Source organism: Cupressus sempervirens, chromosome 6, assembly GCF_028749045.1.
Source record: "Cupressus sempervirens isolate cs-2001-9-10 chromosome 6, ASM2874904v1, whole genome shotgun sequence".
Classification (NCBI taxonomy): domain Eukaryota; kingdom Viridiplantae; phylum Streptophyta; class Pinopsida; order Cupressales; family Cupressaceae; genus Cupressus; species Cupressus sempervirens.
In genome coordinates, this window is record NC_143123.1 from 89,501,221 (window position 1) to 89,515,823 (window position 14,603).

Genomic DNA, 14,603 nt, shown 5'->3' on the forward strand with positions numbered 1-14,603 from the left:
GAGGTTACTGAGCTAGAGCAAATTGAGTCTGATGCTCTTGGGTCATAGACAATGGGACCTGATCTTGATACTAAAGTTTATGATGAAATCATTGAAACTCATTCCAAATCCAAAGAACCTATGTTGGCAAGATATGTTAGAAGGCATCATGCACCTAATCAGATCATTGGAGACAAATTAGATGGAACAATGATAAGAAGAAAATTGAAAGGTACATTTTCACTTGGTGAATTTGAACAAAGTAATGTTAAATATGCTTCAAATAATGAAAGTTGTATTGAATAAATTAATGGACCTAGAAGAGATATAGAATAATAAAACTTGGACTCTTGTTCCTAAACCTAAGGATAAAAATATAATTGGCACAAAGTGGGTATTTAGAAACAAGCTGAATGAAGATGGAAAAGTTTTTAAAAATATAGCAAGGTTGGTATGTAAATGATATTCTTAAGAATAAGTTATTGACTATGCTGAAATTTTTTCTCCTATTGCAAGATTAGAAGGTGTTAGAACTTTACTAGCATATGCAGGTCATAGAGGATTTAATCTTCATCAAGTGAATGCAAAATCTACATTGAACAACTTGTAGGTTTTATAGATCCTAACAAAAAGGAAATGGTCTAAAAATTATAGAAGGCATTATATGGTCTCAAGAAAGCTTTTAGAGCTTGGTATGAAAGACTTCATAACTACTTGATACATATTGGTTTTCAAAGAACTAATGATAACAATAGTCTATATATCAAAGAAGTACCATACAAAAGGATTGTGTTGGCATAAGTATTTATTGATGGTACTTTGTTCATAGGAAATGATGACTTGTGCAAGGCATTCTCAGAAGAAATGAGTAAAAAATTTGAGATGTGTATGTTTGGAGAGATACAATTCTTTTTTGGATTGCAGATTTGCAAAAGAAAGATGGTATCTATATTACTGAATCTAAATATATCAAGGAGATACTAAAAAAATTTAAAATGGAGGATTCAAGACCAGTTAGAACCCTTATGTCTACTATACATAATATTTCCAAAAATGATGATTCCAAAGACGTAGGTCAGACCACATACAGATCAATGATTAGAAAATTGCTGTATGTAGTGCACATAAGGCTCGATATTGCATTAACAGTCAGTATGGTGGCAAGATTCTTAGCAAATCCCAAAGAAAATCACATGATGGTAGTCAAAATAATCATGAGATATCTAAAAGGTACTAAAGAATATAGTTTATGGTATAAAATAGGAAGTAATTTGGATATAAAACTATTCGTAGATACTGACCGGGCAGGAAATATTAATGATCGAAAAAACACTAGTGGTGGAGCATTCTTTCTTGGTAAAAGACTGGTGTCTTGGACAAGCAAGAAAAAACATTGTATCTCTCAATCAATAGAAGAGGAAAAATATTTGGCACCAATAGTCAATTGTTCTAATATTGTTTGGTTCAAACAATTGATGGCAAGTATGAAGATAGAGATTAAGGATCCAATAGTTATATTTTGTAATAACACCAATGTAATAAATATATCAAAAATTCTAGTAATGCATACCAAAAAAAATCTCATTTCTATAAAACATCACTTCTTGAGAGAATTGGTGCAAGATAAAGAAGTTAGATTGGAATATGTAAATACAAGAGAATAAATTGTAGACATATTCACCAAGCCATTACTTGAGGATGCATTTATGCATCTAAGAGGTAAGATAGGGGTCATTCCCCTATCTGAAGCTCACTAAATGAAGTTTAGTGATGCATCAACCATAGCATTATTGAAGATCAATCAATTGGTGCAATGTTGACAAGGGCATATTGCAAATTAATTAGTTCTTGAGGTACATTGATATCAACTGAACATTGTCTTTGGCATGAGATGTCAAAGAGAGATGTCAGAGAGGGAGAATTTTTCTATCATATCTCATATAAATTTTGTGGAGAATTTTTTTGACACAGAAAGAGTTGTGAAAGAGGGGGAATGAACTTGGCAGAAGTTCTAGTAAATAGAAGCTTTCTGATAGAGGGAGAAATTGAAGACAAAAAGATGTCACATTGATAAAGGGAGGTCTGATGGATGAGAATTAGAATAAGACTAAGGATATGTTCCTTACTTTATTCTTTCTCCAAAATTTCATTGTTTCATGACGTGTTGTGTTGCCATCAATACCAAAGAGGGAGATTGTTGAAACAATTAATTAATTGTGTATTATCTTTGATGTTACACAAAATGTCATATCATTATTAGTCAGTGTATGCTGAGTTCACTCGAGCATTGAAGACACTTTTTTGTGGCTATTGAATGTTCCAAAGTTTGTCTATTTTAGAAGACATTATCTATCAAGTTCACTCAGGTGTCAAAGGAAAGTCTGCACAAGATGAGTGTTAACTGAGCTCACTCGATTAATGAAGGAAATGTTGGACAGAACCGATGTTAACTGAGCTCACTTGGTTACAAAAGGAACTATGTGAATATGCAGTGTTAACTGAGCTCACTGGGTTAACACAAGAAAATCATTTCTAAGTTAGTGTCTACCGAGCAGAGTCAACTAACAAAGGATTTTCTTGTTTTGGCATACTGAGTTCAATTAATTTATTTGTTGGTTCTAGCTGATTGAGAAGATGAATATTAATTATTCCAAGTTTTATTTGAGCTAACTTGATAATATGAAAGATATAAATAAGATGTCAAGTTGAGGGATAGAAAGTGTGTGAAGTGTGAAATGCATGGAAGATAATTGAAGATTTGATGATACTAAGAGGAAGAAGAAGGATAAGAAGAATATCCTTGACAAGCTTAAAAGATATATTCAATTAGATTGGATCAAGTATAAGTGAGAATTGAGATCTGTAATTAGAAATTCAGTGGCATCCAAATAAGGTCATGTCATTGTTACTCTCTAACCATAGAAGTAGTGATCTAAATCTCTTAACAGAGTTGGCTTAACAACTATTTGTAAATCCTTTAATAAGGTGGCATTTCTATTGAAGTGTTTAAAAAACTCTAAAAAGGTCACTCCTGATAGGGTGATCAAATTCTCTAACAGGGCTCACTTCAAAAGAGTGGAAATTAGTAACAAGTTGCAATTGGTGGTTTTTGCAAATTGGGTTTCCACATTAAATCTTGTTGTCAAATGTGTTCATGCTATTTCTTTTATGTCTTTTCTACTAAGTTAAAATAATAAGTAATCACAGATAACATCTTCAGATTTTCATGTTAAGTGTTTGCCAAAGCATTTTCAGTATTTACCGAGTTACAACATTTTCAGTGTGTTTACCAAGCATCATTAGAGTTTAGTTTTCAAATTTTATTTTGTACTAACATCTAAGTCATTTGGGATATATCTCTGTAGTAAGTGATTCACCCCTCCCCTCTCTATTACTCCTCTTCTATTTCTTACAATTAGATTATCATATAGAATGTTTCTAGATAAGCGTTTGAAAAATCATTTATTAATAAATCTAAAATTAAAATTCTAAAAGAAACTAAACATTATCTATTAACTAAACTATTTTATGTGAGTGAAAACTAAATACAAGTATATTCCAACAATAATGAACAAATCAACCTTAAAACTGCTTTTAGTCACACATAAATGTATATATGTATGCTATGTGTAGATATTTATATCTAATTAAAATCATTTTTATTTTATGTCAAAATTTTTAAAAATATATAGATAGATTATTAGTATAAAATGTCTCAGAGGTTTATTTTAGAGCATATTATTTTATTTCAAATTTATTATAGTATATAATCATAAAATTGTATATTTTCATTAAAAAATACATAAAAATTTGAAAGCATCTTTATAAATACCTAACAAACTACAATTTAGATATTTATACTTCAACTAATAACTTGTACAATTTGTTTATAGATGCTAAATATTCACCTCTCAATGAAAAAAAAAGTCATTCTAATAATTTTCTAAAAGAATAATTGTTTTATAACGATGGGAGACACTTGAGTCTTTACAAACTAGTAGAATAGTAAGAAAACATTCAAATGTTCAAAGTTTGATTTTTATTGTAAAAGGAAATTTAAAAATAAATAAAGTAATGATATTTAAATTTTAATATCATTTTATATGTAACTTGATACAATTATATTTCTAAAAATAAAGAACACAATTTTGATATTTTGAACAGAAAGAAATGCAATTTTAATTTCAGTATAAGTTAAATATAAGATGGATCAAATTCAAGACTTGTAAAATAGTTTTTAATATTAAATTAATTAATATATGAATTGAAAAAGACACCCTAAATGTTATATACTTATCCAACACTTATATAAATATTTTATATACGTTATATACACTTATATAAATATTTTATATACGTTATATACACTTATTAAAAAAATCCTATTTACTATATTACTAGAATCAATTCATTTTCATTAAAATAATATAATAGATATTTTAGGGATTGAGTAGCAGAGTATTTGGAAGTATATATGTATATGCGGACACACGCGCGTGTGTGTGTGGTAGAAGAGTATATAGAAAATAATATTTATCAAATAGAAGAGAAATCTAATATTGATATAGCTTTTAGAAGAGGTAAAGTCTTTAATTTTATTATCCTTTCTATATACTAGCAATCACACCTTAGTGTACAATGGATATGTCATTTATGTATGATAGGTCAACTAAGAATTTGTCCCATTTTCAATATCTCCCTCTCATATCCCTCTTTACCAATCTCTCTTTCATTATGCATCTCTCCTTACGTTTCTCCCCAAAATTATTTCTATGTTTACCTCTCAATCTCTATATATTTATCTATCAATTTCTCTCCCATATTTTCACACTATATTCATCTCTATCTATATCTTCCATACTCCCTCCCCCAAAACTCTAAAAATCTCCTTCTCTCTATCAATTCATCTCATCTCTATCACTCACTTTCATATACCTTTAAATCTCTACATCTTTGTAATTCTTAGACCATATCTCCCTCCATCAGTATCTCTATATTTTTAATGTCTCCATCCCTCTCTATCCCTTATATATCTCCCCTATTTAGATACTTGTGTATATCTTTCTCTTTCTCTTTCTCTTTCTCTTTCACATAAATCTCTATATCTCCCTATCTTCCTCCATCAATCTCCCCTATCTTTTCCTCCTAGTCTTTATCTATCCCCATCTTCATATACATTTGTATAGATGTTATTTTGTGTCTCTCTATCTATAGATTATTTATCTTTACCTCCCTCCTCTCCCTATACATCTCACCATTAATATATCTCAATTGATCTCTATTCCATCTTATAATTTTTATCTTTTCTTGGGTCAAGTCATGGTCTTCAATGGCTTGAAGGCCTCTAATCTTCACTTTACTTATTAGGATTAGGATATTGAGATTTTCTTGTCATACACTTACCTTGGGGTTAAGTTCTCTGCCCCCAAGTTCAACATGAGGCTAGCTTGCTTGCCTAGGTTTGCCAAGGGGATAGGCTCCCTTTCCCTATTGGATAGATAGTGCTTCTGGCATCACATTCAGGATACCAAGTCCAAGTTATCAATTTTACACTCTCTGGTCAGACTAATAGTTCTTTACAACTTAGTGATTTAGGGACCTTCACTTTTGGACTTTGACTAGGCATCAGTCGAGTAGGTCCAGACCCTTCTCCTCCAACACGTAATCAGATGTCACCAATAAACCCCAGATAGTATTATCTTGGCTGAGATTGGGGCCCATCCCTCCAGACTTAGTGGTATCTTTGACTTGATCTATGTTTCTCCACCACCTCTGGAGCTTTGCTGACTCTGTGGATAACCACCATAGATACTCCTACCTGTCCTACTGCTCCTCCATTGATATCACCAGCTCCAATTTGAGACCTAGAGCTCGTAGCTAGTATGCCTAGGCCACTACCTTACTTTGATAAGGATTGATATTGATCATCTCACTCTTTACCATTTCACACTAGATGCTCCCACTCATCTACTCCCCTCACAAGGTGAGTTGAATGGGCATGTGAGACTCGACATTTATAGATAGTAAACCACCACGACTCGAGTTAACACACATGGGGGTCTATGCTCATAGATGAACTTCTACTTGGATCATTTTCTTCAGAACTATGAGGGATTATTATGTGCCCTTTCTACTTGAGATTATGTAGGAGCCACAACCTTTGTATCTCCTTGGGGTCCATTAGAGTGGGTTCACATAGGCTGTATTACCAGACCGGTCACCACTTGGATAGAGATGATCAAATGTGTCATCTTTGTACTTAATCTAAGATGGAGACATCAATCCATTTCACCTTTACATGTCCCATCTATTATGAGATCAAAGGTAGGTTTCACTTCCTATTCAAAGATTGCAAATCTCTGTCAACCTTCTTTAGCTGCCCCAACTAGCAATGTTTAGCCCTCCACCTCAGTGAGACTTTGTAGCTCCATGGCCACACTTTACAGCTCACATTTCCTCAAAGTTAGGCCTTGGATTAGGTGATCATCACCTCCTTAGCCCCCTTGACACCTTTCAAGGGTAGGAAGTGACCACCAGATACATGTGCATCAGGACACACTAAATTAGTTTGATCATATTACAAATTCATTAGGCAATGACACTCTACTCCTAGGGCTACTTGGATTCAGGCTTGGGCTCCTAATATCCTTGGATTTTATCCCTCAATGATGGATTTCTTTGTATTGAGAAATGATATCCAATCCTTCTCTCATCTATTCATTCTTTTTCCTCTCTTTATTTTATTTTGTTGCTCATCCTTTTTTAGATGCCATTTGGTGCTCTTGTTGGGTTTCTATTTTGCCATGTTGTATCTTCTAGTCCATTAGACCCTTCATTGGTCCTTTTTTAGATATTAATATATCATTATCTTATCTTATCTTCTCTCTCTCTCTCTCTCTCTCTCTCTCTCTCTCTCTCTCTCTCTCTCTCTCTCTCTCTCTCTCTCTCTCTCTCTCTCTCTCTCTATTTATGTACCCTCTTTATCTTTCTCTTCATAGACCACTCTCTATCCCTCTTTCTCTTCTCCCTCTTTCTTTATCCCCCTCTATTTCATGTCTATATCTCTTAGTACTCATTCATCCATTTGGCTCTCTCTTTATTATCTCATCTCTATACTAACTTTGTGTACCTATATTTATCTTTCTTTGATTATTTTATCATATTAATTTATGAGCAATTGAATGAAATCTACATACAAATTATGTCAAAAAAATTAAAATTTGTAAATATTGAATTGAATGAAATTAAATTAAATTTATTTTAATTATAATACTTTTATGTACAAAAAATTCTTTTGTAATCTTGGGCACTTTCCTGTTTTGAAGTGTAAAGTAGTTGAAACATTTCACAAGATATTTAAATTTTACAAATTTTTAAACTCTCACAATAAAGTTGATGTGATTTCATTATTTTTTAAAAACATTATTACAAATATGAAACTACATAAGTCTTAAACCAATCGAGGATAAAACATAAACATTTAATAATCCAAACAGAATCAAAACATACAATAGAGTAACAAGTGTCACATAGTGGCTTAGTACTTGCCTTCAGTTTTTATATAAATCTAAATTTAATTTAATAAATTTATCATAGTATATAAAATCTTTAAATTAATACAAATGTTACATAATTATAGTTTTCTATAATGATATTAAATTAAAGTATATTCATAAATATAATTATTGAGCTATATGTTCTATATGTTCCCATTTGGTTTTCTTCATGTACCCTTTTGTCTAGGAGATTTCATAATAGATGGGCAACTCACCAAGTTAGTATTCATGACCCCATATTTTATCTTGTCCTCCTAAGTTATTCTTAAGGGGGTGGGGTTAGTATATCAATTTTTTGACACTTAGTTTTTTAAGCTTACTTAGTCATTTATTAACATTTGACACTTGTTCATGCAAGTTGTCATCATGTAGGAATTCTTTGGACATTTTTCTATTCCTTTTTGAAACTTCATCCTAGTAAATGGGTTGCTATTTTCTACCACTCAACTTTTAAGAGTCCATTGATAATTTCTTGGAAGCACTCACAACTATTTGTACTCCTCTTCTATGCATTATTCTATAGTTGTTTTTGGCCCATAGTATTATGTGCTTAATTTTATCTTTGTCAATCCTTGATTTTTCCAATATTAAACCTAGCTAAAAAATGAAAGTTGGGTGGAATGAAGTGCTTATAAGAATATTGATTTAGAAAATTAAATGAAAAGGAATGATGAAATAATTTGTGGGATTTACAATGATAAAATTATCCTAATATAGAACATACTACACTTTCGTGGTTCATAATCATAAATATTCTTGAATTTCTTACTACATTACCTTATCCACACCTTTGAATACCTTTGTGATTTTGTTCAACGACTCTTTATCAATATCACACCATACATATTTCATCTCTAATGTATAGTCTTTCAACAAACACACTATAGAATTATGGTTTTAGTTGTGGGATTTGATTCTCCAAGAACTAATGATTAATGAAAAAAAATATGTTGGGAAGATTGTTGAACCACAAGACCCAAGCTATCCTAGGTTGTTTCCCAAGTAATTAAATTGAGTTTATAATTGTAAAAGAATCTTGATCCATAACATACAAGTGATATAGATGTCAAGAATCATCGTTAAATTATTTCCTTTTAGTGATCGAAAATATTCTTATGACTACTCCTTGATTCTCTAATGTTTTTCAAAGTGATTGTTTAATATATTTAAATGTACAAATGAATGTATCTATATACCAAGAGATAATGAATTATCACAGAAATGTACATATTAAACTTATTTCAAGTAGGTATGAGGAAAATATGAAAAAATCATTTACATTTTTTAGATTTAATTTTTAATTAAGACTTATGCCAAGTGAAATAAGTGATCTAGGAAAGAGAATGCAAAATCTTGAGATTAAAAGTGAATAACTACCTACACACACACACACACACACACACACACACACACACAAAGTGTAATAACATTTAAATAAAAATAATAACTTTTAAAGAATAAATAGAGATTATTGATAATTTTATAATTATATCAAGTTCATTTTTAGAGAAAATTGAGACTTAATTTTACAATAAGATATTGGCCCCAAAAGATCCTCCATAAGCATTAAAATTGTTGCAGTAGAATGTGAGTACTCCTTTTTGAGATTTAACATTGCAATTTATTGTAGATATGAAATTATAATGCTCACGCAATGCCACTCAAATGAAAATCACTATTTGAAATTAGGTTTAGTCGATTGTTAGTTTGACCTTCAGTAGATCAAATATTTTTGTTTAGAAAAATGATGAGGATAGATAAGTTTAGTTCAATTGCAATAAAAAAAATTGTTGACAAAATTTATCTTAAATATATTTACAACAAATAAGCATGCACAATCATGCCACCCTTAAACATCACATACTAATGGGAAATTAACCTTGGACAAATAAGTCAACTTTGACTATTTAACACTCTTAGATTGGAAACCAAGTATTAGTGTGTGATGTTTAAAATATCCAACATAATCACATTCAAAATAGAAGAAAAATGATACATTGGTTTTGATTCAAAGCCTCTTTTAAATCTCATTTTATGATGGTGGATGAAAGATAAATAAATAGAATCATGGAAGATAAGATGTGAGAAAAATAAATAAGAAATAAATGCTGATTTAAAATTGACTCATTCGCTAATCTATTTGTTCATACAAGTGATTGTTAGCATTTAAATTTAGGAAAGGCTAAACTACCACATAAAAGAACTAAAGACAAAACAAAGTCAAACTTCATTTTTTCACATAGTGATTTTTTTCCAATTTTTTTGTTGTTTTCAACTACAAACTATGCAGATGATGATGATCAAATACTGAAATTTTAAAAAAGATTCATACTGTTTTCGAATTTTCAAAATTGATCAACTGTACATTTTTGTGGGAGGATAGCCGCGTCCTTTAAATGTTATCCCATCCTTCCTTTGAAAAAACAATTGACTGAAACCTGTATAAAAATAGTAGCTAAATTTTGAGTGATATCTATGGAACATGTAGGTGCGATTAACAAACTTTTTATAATGAAATTCAAATTGAAATTGATTTAACATATGTAGAGAACAATCTAATCGACAGATTCAACACGCATTCTATATCATCGATAGACTTTTCAAAGAGACGGAAATTTGGCACTTCTACAAATGCTTGCCACGTATATATGGTTTTGTGCGAAAATGTTTTGAGACCCTTCTCTTCTATGGGTTTATGTCATCCATACAAATGGCGTGCATTTCTGGGGCCATACATTTGTTATAAAATGGACATACAATGAAGTCAATACACACGTCCTTGAATGGGAGGAAATGAGGTCGCAGCTTCTTCTGAATACCTTACCTTGGCTTGTACACCAAGAAATTATGCATACCTAGTCAAGCGAACGCATACTTCACATGCCAATTACTTGACAAATTGTAAACATTACATCGGACCATTTTCACCCCCGAGTCGTTTCGTATTTCATTTTCAAGAGTAGTTTCGTTACAAATGGAAATAATGTAAAATTTTATACAGCCTAAGTCAATTCACACGTTTCTGACTGAGAAGAGATCAAGTCAAAGTCTCCAGATTGGAGGAAATAAGGTCGCAATTGCACACAGATAAATTATATATATACTCAACTCTACAAATACTTGGAGTACATACTACTTGTTTAATATCTGTTATCTAGCAAAGTATTTGCAAAACAAAGCTTCAGCAATCTGATCTATTCAGAATTTCTTCACACAAGATGGGTTTTGATAAGCAAGTTCATCATGCTTCTGGTTCGCCCAAAAGTTGTGATAAAAAGGACCAAAAGAGCAGCAAAAGTTGTTTATATAGTAATTCAGTAACAAAATTTCTTTTCGGGAGTGTGAAGAGCAAAAAGAGTACTCCACACACAAAAGAAGTGGCATCATTCGTAGCTGCTCAGCAACACTTTCGTCAGGTGCAACATGTTCGCTTATAGTTGCTGATTTCCGTGATTCATTTTGTAATTGTGGATGAATATGTGATTTCACCGTTTTCCCTCACCTCCATATCTGACGATGAAGAAGCGACAGTGTCACTGGAAGGATAAAGGCAGCTTTATCCAATTGAAATTATTTTTATTTCCATTCTTGTGGATTTTGCACCCAACACAACACGGAAGAGCCAGTGGAACACAAGATTAGTTCCTAATCTTGGCCACGGTCTGCTTTCAATTGGTTGAAAACAAAAGACGCAAATTTTGTAATTACATATTATTATTCTAATAAGAACGTTGTTTCTTCTTTCTGTTATTATTATTTTCAGAAATATTAGTAATGGTATAATTTTAATTAAATTATACATTAATAAGTGACATATATCTAAAAATGACTTATATAATAGTTTTCTTTATATTTCTTATTTTTTATTTAAGAAAATATATTATATTAACTATTGATGTAAATTAGTTTATATTAAAATGCAATTTAACTATTTATGAAGGTAACAAAATCTTATGTTATTGATACATATAGGTCTTTCACACATTTGTACTTATCACTTTTTCAATATATTTGAAATAATAATTTTCTTTTTAGAAATTATTACTTACAAACATCTAATTTCCTTGAATTGGAACATCAAATATTATTCCATAAAGAAGATTGGGAATCCAGGTATGGTGATGAGGTTGGACATTTCAAAAGCTTATGGTAAAGTTAGGAGGGATTTGCTGTTGAAAATACTGGCTAAATTTGGGTTTGGGGAGAAGTTCATTACTTTAATTAGGGATATTATCAACTCCGTTTAATTCTCAATCTTAGCTAATAGTTCCTTGAGTGAGTTCTTTAATTCCATGAGGTGGGTTACAAAAAGGGGACCCCTGTTGCAATATTTATTTATTTTGGTGGTTGAGATTTTGATGTAGCCCAAACCCTTCAAAATAATAACTTAGAAAATATTAATACAACACAGATTTTCAGAATACTAGATTCTTCATTCAAATTCTCCAACTCTACTCTCCCTTACAATGAAAGAAAACAATACTTATTAAATTTCAAAAAATACCACATTTGGCAGATTTTTGAGAAAAACAAATTTTTCCATTTTTTGGTAATTTTCAAAACCCATCCTACGAATCCTAATTTTTTGTAAGAAAGCCCCCAACTAAGGCAAGATGAATTGCCAACTAATCTACTAAATCAATATGATTTCAGATTTATTACAAAAACAAATTTCTAAAAAACTAGAAAAAAATACAAAAATCTAATTTCAGAAGTCTTGAAAAATGTTGAAATGGCTACCTATTGAGCAAAGCTTAATTGGCAATCCAAATAACTCCTCCTCATGCAACTGCCTATAAAATTTCAACTAAAACCCATATCCGAGTCAAAAGTTATGACTCCCAGAAGTTGATGCATCATTCTCCCCTTCTTGAAAGAAACATAGCTCTTGCAAGTGGTTGTCTATGAATTGTTGCAATTTTTTTGGATCCAACTGCATTACTGCCCACTCAAATAACCATGTACTCTCTATTTCAGGTAACCCGTCGCACTATATCAAGTATTTGTTATGTTGGCCATGCCTGTGGAGGTAGTATGCTTGTCAAGAATTTTGGAAATCTTTTCCTTCTTATTGGGGAGGTGATGTTGCCAATCCACTCCTTGGCCATCATCTGCTTTGGGAATATCTCCATGGAATGTGTATAAATTAGAAACATAAAAAATAGGGGAAATGTCAAGATTTCCTGGTAAGCTAACCTCATAAACATTATCATTAATCTTTTTGATGATTTTGCAAGGCCTCATCTTTTTATAATTCAATTTATGATAGGTTCCTATAGGAAACCATTCACGCCTCAAATCAACCATCACCAAGTCACCAGCAACAAATATTTGTTGTCTCCGAGTAGCATTTACAACAATCTTGTAACTCACATTACTATCTTGTAACTTTTGTCTGACATCTTGTTGGAGTTAGTGAATGTGTTCAACAAATGCAACTCCATCATCAATAATTCTATCTCCCAATGGAAGTGACACAAGATCTAGCACACCTTGAGGGTTTTGACCATAGACAATTTGAAATAGATATTTTACGGTGGATCTATTATCATAACTATTATAGCAAAAATATGCCTAGGACAATGCCAAGTACCACTCTTTAGGCTTCTCCTCCACAATGCAGAGTAACATATTTCCCAAACTCTGATTGACCACCTCTGTTTGTCCATCAGTTTGAGAATGATAAACACTACTAAATTGTAACTGTGTTCCTAATTTCCTCCAAAGAGTCCTCCAAAAATGGCTCAAGAACTTAGTCTCTATCAGAGGTAATGGTCTTTGAAAGGCCATGTAAATGAACAACTTTTGAGAAGAATAGTTATGGTACTCTAGTTGTATCATTGGTCTTTCTACAAGTAATAAAGTGGACCATTTTTGAAAATCAATCAACAACCACAAAAAGAGAATCATTATCTCACCAAATGTGTGGGAGACCTAGTACAAAATCCATACTCAAGTCAGTCCATGGTTCAGTGACAACTGGTAAAGGCATGTATAATCTTGTATTATACTATGAATGTCCTTTAGCCACTTGATAGATTCTGCACCTTGCCACATATTTAATGATGTCCCTCTTTATCTTGGGCCAATAATACTTATCTTCAACTAAGGTTACTGTTTTCTCCTTTCCAAAGTGTCCAACTAGTCCACCATTGTGAAATTCCCTAATAATGTTTTTCCACATGGATCTACTTGGTATACATAGTTGTTTACCCTTAAAGAGGTAACCATCTTGCATAAAATAGTTACCTTTCACATGATCCAACTTACCAGAAGATGAAGCCTTTAGTTCTTCTACAATTTCCTAGAAATCATCATTAGTTTCATACAAGGTCTTAATAACATCAAAACCAGCGACCTCAACTTCCATTGTGGTTAATAGTGTAGTGTGCCTGCTCAAGGCATCGGCAACCAGATTTTGTTTTCCAGACTTATGTTTTAGGAAAAAGGTATAGCCTTGTAAGAAAGATACCCACTTGGCATGTTGACTATTCAACTTCTTTTGTGTGTTGAGATATTTTAGAGCAATATGATCAATAAATAGCACAAAATCATGTGGGACCAAATAGTGTCTCCAATGTCTTAATATGTGAACAATTGCATAAAACTCTAGATCATAGGTATGATAATTCTTTCTAACTTCATTCAATTTCTTAGTAAAGAAGGCCATAGGCTTACCTACCTGGCTAAGAACAACACATATCCCAACATGTAAAGCATCACACTCTACTTCAAAAACTTTATCAAAATTTGGAAGTAACAATATAGGAGCTTCAGTTACCTTTTTCTTCAAGCATTTAAAACTCTCTTTAGCATCCATTGTGCATGTGAAATCCGTTCCTCTGGTACAGTCTGTTATGGGTGCTACAATACTGCTAAAGTTTTGGATAAAATTTCAGTAGAAATTTTCCAACCCATGAAAAATTCTTACTCCTATTATACTAGAAGGATTGGGCCATTCTAGGATTGCTCTTACCTTTTCTAGATCCATTTGAACACTAGTTTGAGAAATAAAAAATCCTAGAAAGGTCAAACTAGTTTGCATGAACCTACACTTCTTCAAGTTTG

At 31.8% G+C, this 14,603-nt stretch overlaps 1 pseudogene; it reads right to left on the minus strand.

Moving 5' to 3' along the window:
• Positions 1–14,355, minus strand: part of LOC149551335 (pentatricopeptide repeat-containing protein At3g29290-like) — a 38,355-nt pseudogene extending 24,000 nt beyond the window's left edge.
• Positions 14,356–14,603: the final 248 nt, after the last annotated feature.